Raw genomic sequence first — 12,654 nt, 5'->3', positions numbered from 1 at the left:
AACCCTAAATACCTTGGATCTATGTTTTCTCTATTATACATGCAAATATGAATATCCAAGGTATTATCCTAAACTAGCATACAAAACTATCAATATAACAAGATAGAATACATACCTCTTTGATGGTGCTTGTCTTCATGAAGCTTGAGTGCCTAGTGCCCCAAGTGTGACACCTCAAATGGTTCACAATCATCAAAACACTTAGAATAACTTAGAGAGAATTCTACACTTCATGAAAATCAGCTAGCCCTTTCTTAGTCTCACTAGTGGTCGATTTTCCTCAAGAATAAGATGCTTATATAGTTATACAATTTGGGTAAACCCTAATTGTCATGACTTTCCATTTCCTTGGATCCATGGGTTCAAATACACCATGGAGCATCCATGGAGCATCATATGGGTTTTGACCCAACTAGATAATCCACGGAGCATTAGCCCACTATACAAGTATGGATGATTTACACAATCAACCCATATATTTAATTAGTCTTCTTTTGATCACTCAATTAATCCTAGATTAATTCTTGATCAATAGTAATTAAATAATCTCATTATTCTTATTATTAATATACTAGAACTTACAATATATTAATAACCATAAGTGTCTTATTTCTCTCATTTAGTCTATCCAAGTGCATGATGGTATGCAACCCAAATGGACCATGTCGGGTCGGGTCAAGTCTTACCAATTATAGTTATGGACTTAGACATTAATCCAATAGTCTCCCACTTGGATAAGTCTAAAACTATTATTGCGTATGACTTTAGGGACCAACTGGCAATCGTAGCTCTCAAAAGCTTCTGTCGAACTCTGACCTTGTAGATGAACTCTGATCTTGTCAATGACTTGTCCATTAGATAAGGGATCATATATTCCTCCATTCTAGATATCATATGGACTGAGACATGGATTATAATCATTCTCTTTGTCCATTTGTTGTTTCCCGATTTCCGATTTATGACGACTGACTAATTGAACAAATCAAATCAGTCCTGGCCCGGCCGAGCACTTCCATTTGTCATCATCAAATCATCGAGGGGCCCACAGATATCGCTTTTATCCCGAAGGAAAAAGGAATGGATAAACTTGGACTCATATGGCTTGTTCTACTACTTGTTGAATCATACACAAAGACACGTTTTATAGCACCGAGTTACCAAATGCGGTTTCGTGCAATCAATGTACAACCAACTCATAGTAACAACTCATATCTCTAGGTTTGAAGAATATAAGATATTATCGTCTCATGATCACTCGTGATAAAATCCATGAAGTGATTCCAATGAGCGCGGGTTGAATCCAATACTCAGAACTTATGAGTACTCATGAGTGTTGTAGCTATTTGTCCAACACCTTAGACCTTTACAAGCCAACCCATGACAGTCTTAATTCATATCTACTTCCAACATATGACTGACTGTGGATGGTTTGAATAACTTAGTCATTCTGGAAGAATAACCTAGTTTATTCTGGAAGTCAAAACATGCAAAATGAAACACAATAATAATTGAATCCAATATGGTATCAAAACCTATGAACATAAATAAAACACCTTTTATTTATCACCATATGATTACACATTATTCATTGTATACTGTTTCAGCTATCAACTTTATTCTTGAATTTAAAACAATAGTTGTCCCATGCTCCAAGCATGTACACTATGTTTTTTCTAAACACTAGTCATGCCACACACCAAGTATGCATACTATGTTTGTCTATGATCTTTACTTTGTGAACTAGATCAATTGAACATAACTTCAATGATTCTCTTTTCACACTCCCAAATCCTTATTGTAAATACAAGAATTCCAAATTCATGTCATTTACTGAAATCTGTTAGATTCTAAACTTATATGCATTGATCCTCTTGTAATGATTATGCACAAAGTCATAAGGACTTGACAACAACCATTATAGACCATTCCAAAGGAGATCAACTCCTTAGAAACATCCTTCTTTCATTAAGTTTCCTTAATCTTACACAGATTGAAAATTCTAACTTTGAAACATTTCCAGATTCCATTTTGACTATCACTTCTGAACAAGAGTTGCCTCCTTACAGATTATGTCAATATGGTCCTTCCAGAATTATCACTATACTTCCAACTGTCCTTGAGCAACCAATCTTTGGTAAACCTTAGATTGTCCTCGACAATTGTTTAATCCTTTTAGTCATATCCAGTTCTAAACCTTTTCCCTTCTTAATGCCCTAGGCATTTGGAAAATTTTAGAAAGGATGAATATAGCACATGTAATCGGTCCTATATCCGAAGCATATGGGACACGATTCATGATGTCTCACATAAAGACTAAACCAGTCTTTTGCTATAACATTTCCATTTCTATTTGCCAAGTTCTCATAATTCAGATTATGAAAAGGGATGCCATAATCATAATCAAATTTAAGAACGCAAATAATGGACCCATATACAGAATTTCCTTATGTTGAGCCATTCCAACATGAAATTCATAGATATCCTTGACTAAATGATTAAAACCTCACGATCTAAGCTTATAGATTTGAGATGAAGTATAATTTCCTCTCCCTTAATTATAGCAAAACAACTTTTTCCCAATTGAAACCTTTTGTTTTCTATAATTAACATTGCTAACTTGCAATCTTTATCATAATTATCATGCTCCCACTAACATGATGATTATTAGCATAACACTTATGCTCCCACTAGCTTTGACATGTACTCAGAAATCAGCTGGACTTCTAGAAATCAATACTTTATTGACTTTCTTACCAAAGTTCAGATTTCTGATACTAGATTTCCTTGATAAGACTTTATCAATATCATACACCTCTCTTAGATAGCTCACATGTGTGTCTAAACAATTATGAAAAGGGATGCCGTAATCATAATGGTTAGACCTTTTTGCCACTTCTCACAAGTCCAGGTTAGTGTGCCGGTAAACCACACACGCTCCACTAACGATTTTGAGAATGCAAATATCACAATTGCTATCTAACTAAAACCTACTTAGTGAAAGTGTTTCCTCACCATCATTTTCATGAATCGGAGAGAAACCTTATGACACTTAGATTTAATGGTGTATTTGTTCTTATCCATGTGAATTGTCAAAGCCATAGTCACAAGACAAGGATAATGACAAATCTGAACTCATATGGACTGAACTCAATCTTAATTTCTTGCCACCTGGCAGCTCAAGGGCCTGCCATTGCTTCCAAGTTGTTGTGCAACACCTTGAGAACTCTAAGAACTCATATGCAAAGCCAACTTTAACTGGAATGGGCACAGAATATGTCAACACGATAGGTTATAAACCTCAAGTTGTGTGCTAGTGAGGAACTTCAGGTTTCATTCTTGATTAGTTCTTGAGACTTTCAAGACCTTTAATACTCCCACTGTCCTCTTGACCTATAAGACTCCGTTGTCAATCATCCAAGAGTTAGTGTGGATTCTAATCAAGACAAACACTTCACACAATTGGCCTAAGTTGGTCTTTGTTTTATCCAAAACATCACAACTTACCAATTTCAACTGTACAAGAGTAGAAAACTTTTACTCTTACATTTGATAAGTGTTCTTAAACTTTCTTTAAGACATGTCACTCATATTACAATCTTGGAGTATGACTCTAAGACTTGTATTGGAACGAAGTATGACTCATCTTCTTGATTTAACCATTTCAACAATTTCAAGATCCCTTCTTCTTAGTCATAAGAATGCACTAAGACTTCCTTAGAGAACAAATTTTGATATGGTTTCTTAATCATTGAGATGATCACAAAGCTGATACTAAAGTACTCTCCTATCTTTTCATATTTGAGAAACTTTTATCCTTCTGCCTAATTTGATTCTTCTTATCCGCTCTGCCATGCATTGGAACCTTTTCCAATGTCTCAAAGTTACACTTAAGCTTGTAAGTATAATCATATTTACTGAGCTTTAGTAAACTATGATGAATAGCCTTATATCTTTTGTGGTGGACTTAATCAGTGCACATGACTATGTACTCGATCCCTTAGTCCATTACTTGACTCACACATCCATGTGAACAAGTAATTAGTCTTAATTTTTCCAATACTTGAAAGTTCTCATTAATCATGCTATACAGCTTGCATGATTCCAAGTCCCGGTCCAATTGAGACTTTGGATGATGAGAATCTTTCCTTATTTGGTAAATTTAGACATTACCACAAATGAAGGAATCAATTTCATATTTCCACTCTTGCTATTAATGGAATCATATAAGCAACAATTTTTTTCCTCAAATGCCATTGTAAGGATATTTTAAAATAACTAAAATGAAAAATTTTCTTTTATTTTAAAACTATGCGGAAAAACTTATCCTTACAATCCATATGAAAACTTGTTGTTATCTATTCCTAAGCAATATCTCATAACTCCTAAGAAGTAGCTCAAGAATCCGATTTTCAAACTACGCGATAGAAATCCATCTATGCGATCAGATTCAGCATATTCTTTCTTTAAGTTTCTTCACTTTTCTTTGATTCTTAAAACATTACCATGTGACCCAGTCACATCATGTATCGGGAATCTCAGAATAGAAACTTAACAGAGTTAGATAGTGGACTTTACCTGAAGTAGAGTCAAACTTATTGACTTTAACATCCTAAGGTAAATTTGGCAGGTTCGCAACTAATGACCCTTTCTTTGGCAATATAAACATATGGACCCTTTGATAATGGTACACGGAATTATCACAAACTTAGCTTTTCTCTTTACCATTTGCTCAACCGAGTTGACCATGGCCGATCCCTTTCCATTGGGAAGAGAATGCTTTTCTGGATTTCCTGTGTCACTATTGTCAATGTCCATCAAGTTTTGAGGAAGTTGATCTTAACAAATAGATAAGATCATTAAGGGTCTTGTCATAGTCTGTTTTATAGGTGTTCCAAAAGAACTCACTATGTGACTTAGAAAGTGATTGAACCACCAACTTTCTCAAGACTTTGACACCCTTCTCTCTCGACTTGTCAATATGTGACTACATCTCCAAGATGTGATCACACCTAGACCTTGCCTTGCCAATAGGGCTTGAGTGACCTTAAACTTTTCAAGAACTTGTGGGTTAGGGAGAATAATTGGAGGAGGAGAAAGAAGTATGATATCCATGGGACATCATCTTCATTAGGAAAGCTTTTTTCAAGAGATTTGGGAAGATCATAAATGTCTAAACCAGACATGTTTTGGGAGATATTCAAGATAGTTGATTTTAAAGTCCTTAATATGACACCCAATATGAAATATTAAGGCTAGGACCCAACAAACTATTTTATAACTTAGAAGAGGTATGCCGTAATCCAAGCTATAAAATACTTGAAGGTAAGCGAATGACGATTCACCAATTTCCACCAAGATAAACGAAATGTATTATTAGGTTTTAATTGGTTTTGAAACTCCTAGATCTTTTGAGATTCATTGAACTGTTCAATGGCATGTTTCAATCTCGAGTGTGCCCTTCAGGTTTTGTGACTGGGATGCCGAGGATCACAAAACAAGGTGTGAAGTAACCATGCAAATTACTTGGTACCCTTAAGTGTTTACCCCTCAATCGATGTGCCGGTTAACCACACACGCTCCATCGATACTATGATAAACATTAAGTTACCCTTTGCCTACCTTGTTAAATACGAGTTAGTGTGCCGGTTAACCACACACGCTCCACTAACCGACTTAAACAAAGTGCAAAGTGTAATTTCATGGATTAGCACCTTCTTCACATTTTCCTAAGTAAATAAGATTGGGAATTATTAAGAGTTTAGTTACTTAGTATTTATCATTAATACTTTTAATGAAGGGAGAATTATAGTCCTATCAAACCCGTTCGGCTAACGACCCTCCACCAGTCAAGCAAGCGGTGGGTGAGAGTGGACACCCATTAAGTTGCCATTTTATAGGCAACAACCTTATACCCACCTTATAGACCGGCTTCGTGAATGAGGCGTACTAGCGGTAAGACCGACTTTACTCTTATACATGTATATATTATTAACTTATAATATTATAAAGTATAAGGGTTGAATTTTAACTTTTAAAATTCTAAGGGCTAACTTGGAATTAAAGTATTCATAAGAGAAAACTTTTTCAAATTCCAAAACTTGAGGGCAAGTTTTGAAACTATTCAAAACTAATTAATTCCATAACTTATGTGTTTAAAGTAGTTTTAATCCAAAAACTCTTCAAGTTCCATAACTTATGGAAGACTTTAAACTAATAAAAGAATTAACTTTTCTTTATTTTTATAATTTATGGAATTAATTAAGGTTACATTTTTTTTTTATTTATTTAATGAAGAGACTCTTGGTCCTCCATAACTTGAGGACAAATTATGGAGTCATAACTCCAATTAATTAGAACTAGACTCTTCATTTTTTTTGTAACCTTTGCCAATTTTATGAGTTTTATGAGTCTTTAATGTGACTCTTCATGTAACTTGAGGACAAGTTACACAAACACATTTTATACTCAACTCTTAGATTAAAATGGATTGAAAACAACTATTTCAATTAACTTTTTCTATTAATCTAAGCAACTCATAAGAACAAGATAATTCAAATCAAACTTTTTTATGTAATTAGTCTTTAAACTAATACAAAACATGAATCTATTGACAATTATCTTTGAAAATGGATTAGCATGAACATTACCACATTAAAAAAAAAACAAATTTATAAGTTCAAAAACAACTTAGGGTAATGTTCCTAGTCCATTTCTAGCCAAAAACCTCGAAGATATGCTGTCTGGGGTCCAACTCGTCGAGTGCATGAACAAAACTCGGCGAGTCGGATGCATTTTGCCTTGGACTCGTCGAGTCCCTTCATGGACTCGGCGAGTCTGCTGGGCTGACAGCACCAAAACTCGATTTTTCAGCTTCTATTGCAAGTATAACAAGAAAACAAGCCTAGGCTCTGATACCACTGTTGGGTTATGAGCATTCTAACACTCCTAAGTGTACATGCAACCCTAAATACCTTGGATCTATGTTTTCTCTATTATACATGCAAATATGAATATCCAAGGTATTATCCTAAACTAGCATACAAAACTATCAATATAACAAGATAGAATACATACCTCTTTGATGGTGCTTGTCTTCATGAAGCTTGAGTGCCTAGTGCCCCAAGTGTGACACCTCAAATGGTTCACAATCATCAAAACACTTAGAATAACTTAGAGAGAATTCTACACTTCATGAAAATCAGCTAGCCCTTTCTTAGTCTCACTAGTGGCCGATGTTCCTCAAGAATAAGATGCTTATATAGTTATACAATTTGGGTAAACCCTAATTGTCATGACTTTCCATTTCCTTGGATCCATGAGTTCAAATACACCATGGAGCATCCATGGAGCATCATATGGGTTTTGACCCAACTAGATAATCCACGGAGCATTAGCCCACTATACAAGTATGGATGATTTACACAATCAACCCATATATTTAATTAGTCTTCTTTTGATCACTCAATTAATCCTAGATTAATTCTTGATCAATACTAATTAAATAATCTCATTATTCTTATTATTAATATACTAGAACTTACAATATATTAATAACCATAAGTGTCTTATTTCTCTCATTTAGTCTATCCAAGTGCATGATGGTATGCAACCCAAATGGACCATGCCGGGTCGGGTCAAGTCTTACCAATTATAGTTATGGACTTAGACATTAATCCAACAATACTGACATGGTCAGCATGAGATCAGGAGCATTTCAGCCATGGACTGAGGATCTGGTAAGGGCATTCCATTCATGGGTTGCAAGCTACATGGCTAGGATTGATCATTTAATCTCCTTACAATACTCTCAGGGTGACGTGTTGATGGAGATCGGAAGACCCATTAATTAGTTGGTTTGGATAGGGAACGGTCAAGGGCTATTGGGAGTGCCAGTCGAGTGTCATATAGAATCTGTGAAATGTCTACCCGTATTTTGGCTTGTTTGCACGTTGTTGTTAGGGATTTCAAGTATATCCATTTGAGGCATGCACTTTAGAGGTCAGTAAGGTAAAAAAAGGGAACCTTTTATTTATAGAGTGAATCACGAGTTGCAAGCAAAATGTATGATATCATCTACGGGAGGTCGAGGGATTGCTAAGTTAGAGCGTCCCTGTCTGTCAGGTTCTGAGAACCAAGTTGGATCTTTCTCCAGATTATCTATGGAAACACATTGTGTTGAGTGGGTGAGGCGGTCCTGCTCGATAAAGTAGACCAAGTACCCGGTGTGAGTCGATTGTAAGTCGTAGGCACGGAGACTCAAGAGGAGCAGTAGGGTTGCGGAAGTAGGCCAAGATACCCGGTGCGGGCTGACAGTAAGTCGTAGGCACGAAGGCCAGAAGGAGCGGTATGGTTGAGGCAGTAGGCCAACAAACCCTGAGAATTTCAATCCTGTGGTTGATTAGATTTGACATATTGATATTCCAGCCCAAGGCTGATCTGGCAAGTCATAGATGTATGTGGTTATGAGTTAGCAGTTGACAGTTACTGTCTGTAGATTTAGGAGCTGAAGGAAGCATTATCTTGTCAGCACAAAAAGGGTTCATCTCCTAGTTTGCCTCCCGTAGTCCATGTTACCCTTGAAAATTTGGCCATTGGATGAGTTTCCCTTGAAAAAATATGTAATCTCTTCTCCATAAAAGAATTATCAGCAGCTACATATGATATATGCTTGTGTTTTGGCAAGAAAACCAGGTTTTTAGGGTGTGATCCATTTCAGGAAGAAGGAATTTGGGTTCCCGATATATCAGACTATTTCGGGTTTTGCCAAGGTTGTCAAGGCAGGGTATCAACTGGGTCTCCCAAAATATCTCAGTTAGATTTATATCACTTCCTATGTCTTGCAGTTACGAAAGTGCGTGTTCGGCGATGACGCCATGAAATCATTGGATGATCTTTAGAACGATGAGTGCCTGAACGAGAGGTATAGGTTCTGCATAGCAAGGAGGTACTTGTCATAAATGTACAAGTGGTAGCATCAGAGGGGATCCGAGTAGGTTTGGGAGCTAGAGGCTGGAATGCAAAAGCATTGTCCAGTATTGTCCACTGTAGCAGGCTTCAAGGATGAAGCCTAGTTCAAGTGGGGGAGAGTTATAACATCCTGATTTCTGGGAATGAGATTTTATAGATTTACATGCAATATAAGGAACCTACTCGACGAGTCGGAGGGACCAACTCTTCGTGTAGACATTAGTTAGCCAGCGTGAACTATGTGGTCTTCTAGACGAGTCGGAGGACCCGACTCGACGAGTACAGACTGTGTATGGAAACCCTAATTTCTAGGTTTTTGCACCCTATTTAAAGGGTCATTAGCCTCCCTCATCCTCCCTTACTGTCCCTCTTGAGTCCATAAAACCCTAATCGCACCTACTCTCCATTTTTGTCTGTTAAGAAGCTTGGAAGGTGGATCTTGTAAAGAGAACTTGAAGTCTAAGGAGCTTGAAGCATGAGAAGCTTGTGGATCTGATTCTACTTCATCTTGGCATCATTTTGAAGGTAACAAGTCGTTACCTTGACTTATGTTTAGCTAGATCTCTTCATAGTTGGTTATGGGTTATTTTGGGTATCGGGCATGATCTGAAGTGTAACTTTAGATCTAGCCTCCTCTAAGTCCCTATAGTCATAAAGCTATCAAATTTAGCAAGCTTGTTCCCTTCTCTTTGGTTTAAACCTTTCTCTTAACTTGGTTTAGGCACTTAGGACCTTGCATGTCCCTAAACTTTACAACTTTACGTGGAAACCATGCCCTGGGAGGTTAGATCTACAATATGGAGCTTTGCGGTAGCTTAAAAACGTCTGAATAAGAAATTGATTGAAGGTACCCGATGAGTTGCATGGTCAACTCAATGAGTCAGATGAAGATTGGTCGTTGTCGATTTTTGCATGGACTCGGCGAGTCATTGAGATGATTCAACAAGTTAGTTAGGGTTTTCCCGATATTGGACACACATGGACTCAACGAGTTGTTTGGAAACTCGATGAGTCAACTAGGGTTTTCACAATTTCTAAAGTGCTGGAAGGACTCAATGAGTCAGTGAGCTGCTGCACTCAATGAGTTGGGTCAACATGGACTGTTGACCTTGACCGTTGACTTTGGCTTTGACCAAGGGTTGACCAGTTTGACTTCTAGGGGTATTTTAGTAATTTGGGAATTTATGGAAGTGGAGTGTGGGTAGGGCCCGTATCTCCATGAGTGTGGGTGAGGCCCATATCTCCTAGTAGCATGATTATTTGTATGGTATGTAGTAGTTTGGCGAGACTCATTATGTTTCGTGCTTATAGTTTCAGTTTTGGTTTCAGGTACATCCGCTAGTAAGGGGAAGAACTTGGGATGACTACATTGCAGACACCACAACGTTTATCCTGGGATGATTTACTCTAATATTTGGAGATGTGATTTTGATACAATGTTTTATATGATGTTTTCAGATATTATCACTTATGTTTTATGAGACGATTTGGTTTACTATGGTTTTATTTATAAATTAAAAATGAAATTTTTGGACCGTATTTTTGGGATGTTTCACTTTAGATCTTCGAAAGTCGCTGAAAGGTATGAAGATTCGCCTTCGGAAGAGTTTTTTGTCGTCTGGAATCGTCTAACGTTTAAATCTGATTATGAGGGTCATATTTACACCCAAGACAGAAGCTTCTGGAACAAGTCGGCAAAAAATGTGATCGCAGAAATCAAATATGTGTTCGTAGAAATCAAGATATTTTTCCAAATTTTCCCTTTAATGATGTATGATGCTATTTTTGAAGTTTCTGGAGTTGCGAAACAAAAATGTAATCGCAGAAGTGGTATGCGATCACATATTTGGTTTTTTCTTCCAAATGGCTTCCAAATGACTTTTTTTCGGCCTTGGAAAACTTTGTCCCATTTATACGATTAGATATGAAAAATACGATCGCATTTTTGGCTTTTTGACCCATTTTGGTAGCGATTCCTCAGTTTAAGTAAACATGGAATTCGTCCAAATTTTTTTCTAGTTTCCGGAACATTTTGAACCTCGTCAATCGGAGTTAAGAGTCATGAGATATGGTCAAAATATTGACAGGGGGTCTAAGCTGCCAACAACATCCTTTAGGATTCAGATTATAGCAATCTACCTTCGTATGATCAATTCGATCGAATGTTTCTTGACTAAAACATCTTCCAAGAATTCATTAACATTGTCTTTTAGTTCAAACTCCATTTAGGCTCCAAATATGCATCCAGGTGATCCTAAAGTACTACTCTACTCAAACAATCTGAAAGTGACACAAAAATGCTAGTAGTACGGGAACTCTGATAAAAAACATGAGTTGAACACTATTTAAGCTAATGAAATGCAAATATAAAAAATATGATGCTAAATTCTAATAATAACTACCCTAAAAGATTCATAAAATGACATCTATCAAATCTCCTAAGCTTGAACATTACTTACCCTCAAGTAAGAAAAAAGTTAAAACATTATAACAAATGGAAAGATGTAGATGACCTAAAAAGAATTTAGAACAAATAAAGGAAATAACTTGAACTAAAACACTTCACTCTTTTTTTCCACATGATCAGATTTCACAACGAGGAAGCTCTAATGAAATCACTACTTAGACAACAGTCTCAATACCTTTATTGCAGATTCATAATTCATATTTAATAAATTAAACCAAGCTTGAGCAAATAGTTTTTACGCCGGATTAAATTTGTGAAAACAGTGTATTTTTTTTAAAATAATTTCATGAAAATCCAACCCCTCCTTTTTTCCGAACTCGTCCAGTAAATGTGTTAAATTCCATTATGGATAGAAAATCCAAGCTTACCCTATGATTTTACTATCAAGGAATCAATCTCATTATACCACACATCTTCTTTATCTTGATCAACTCTTCATATTTAACTTTGCTTGCTTCTTGATTTCGACTTGAACGTGACTTGGATTTGACTTTGAATTTAAGATTGCTTCAAGTTGCTTGATATACCATTTCCAACATATATTGACTCAGTGCGGATTTTACTTTGTGGCCCACCATATCTTTAATACTTCAAAAATGATAATGAATTCTGTGAATATAACAAGAGTTTCCTCATAACCTCAAAAGACATAAAAACTATAGCGTTCCATACTTCAAGGAAAGAAAAGGGTTATCCAATTTAGGTTCTTTTAAAGGCATTTAAGGAAATTATTTTTAAAACACTGTTCATTTTTCAATCCCACACTTCCGTTGTAAAAATTATACGACTCTTATGTTGTTTCATATTTCGAAAACATTTAAAACACTTTCTGATATGTTATCACACATCATCTTAACATGGCTATCGAATGTAAAAAATATCTTCATATCATATGAAAATTTTAAACTTTTTGATTTTTCTTTTAGTATGCAGAAAATAAAAAACTAGAAATGAAATCTTTTTGAATTTTTTTTCTTGAATGAAGAAAAATAAAAAGGAAATATTTTTTGGATTTAAAAAAAAATTGTATGCAATTGCAATGCAGAAAATAAAATGCAAAAAGGAAAATAAAATTTGAAAAATTTAACGTAAAAAAACTTAAATTTTTTAAATTTTTAACAAAAAAAATGCAAATTTTATTGCTAACCCTCTCCCCACGCATAAAATGATGCATTGTCCTCAATGCGCAGAGAGGAATGAAGAGCTCAATAAAGAATATA

The sequence above is a fragment of the Lactuca saligna genome, chromosome 4 (assembly GCF_052625555.1).
Source record: "Lactuca saligna cultivar CGN05327 chromosome 4, ASM5262555v1, whole genome shotgun sequence".
NCBI lineage: Eukaryota > Viridiplantae > Streptophyta > Magnoliopsida > Asterales > Asteraceae > Lactuca > Lactuca saligna.
The sequence above is the reverse complement of the archived record's forward strand: the minus strand, read 5'-3'. Positions refer to the sequence as shown.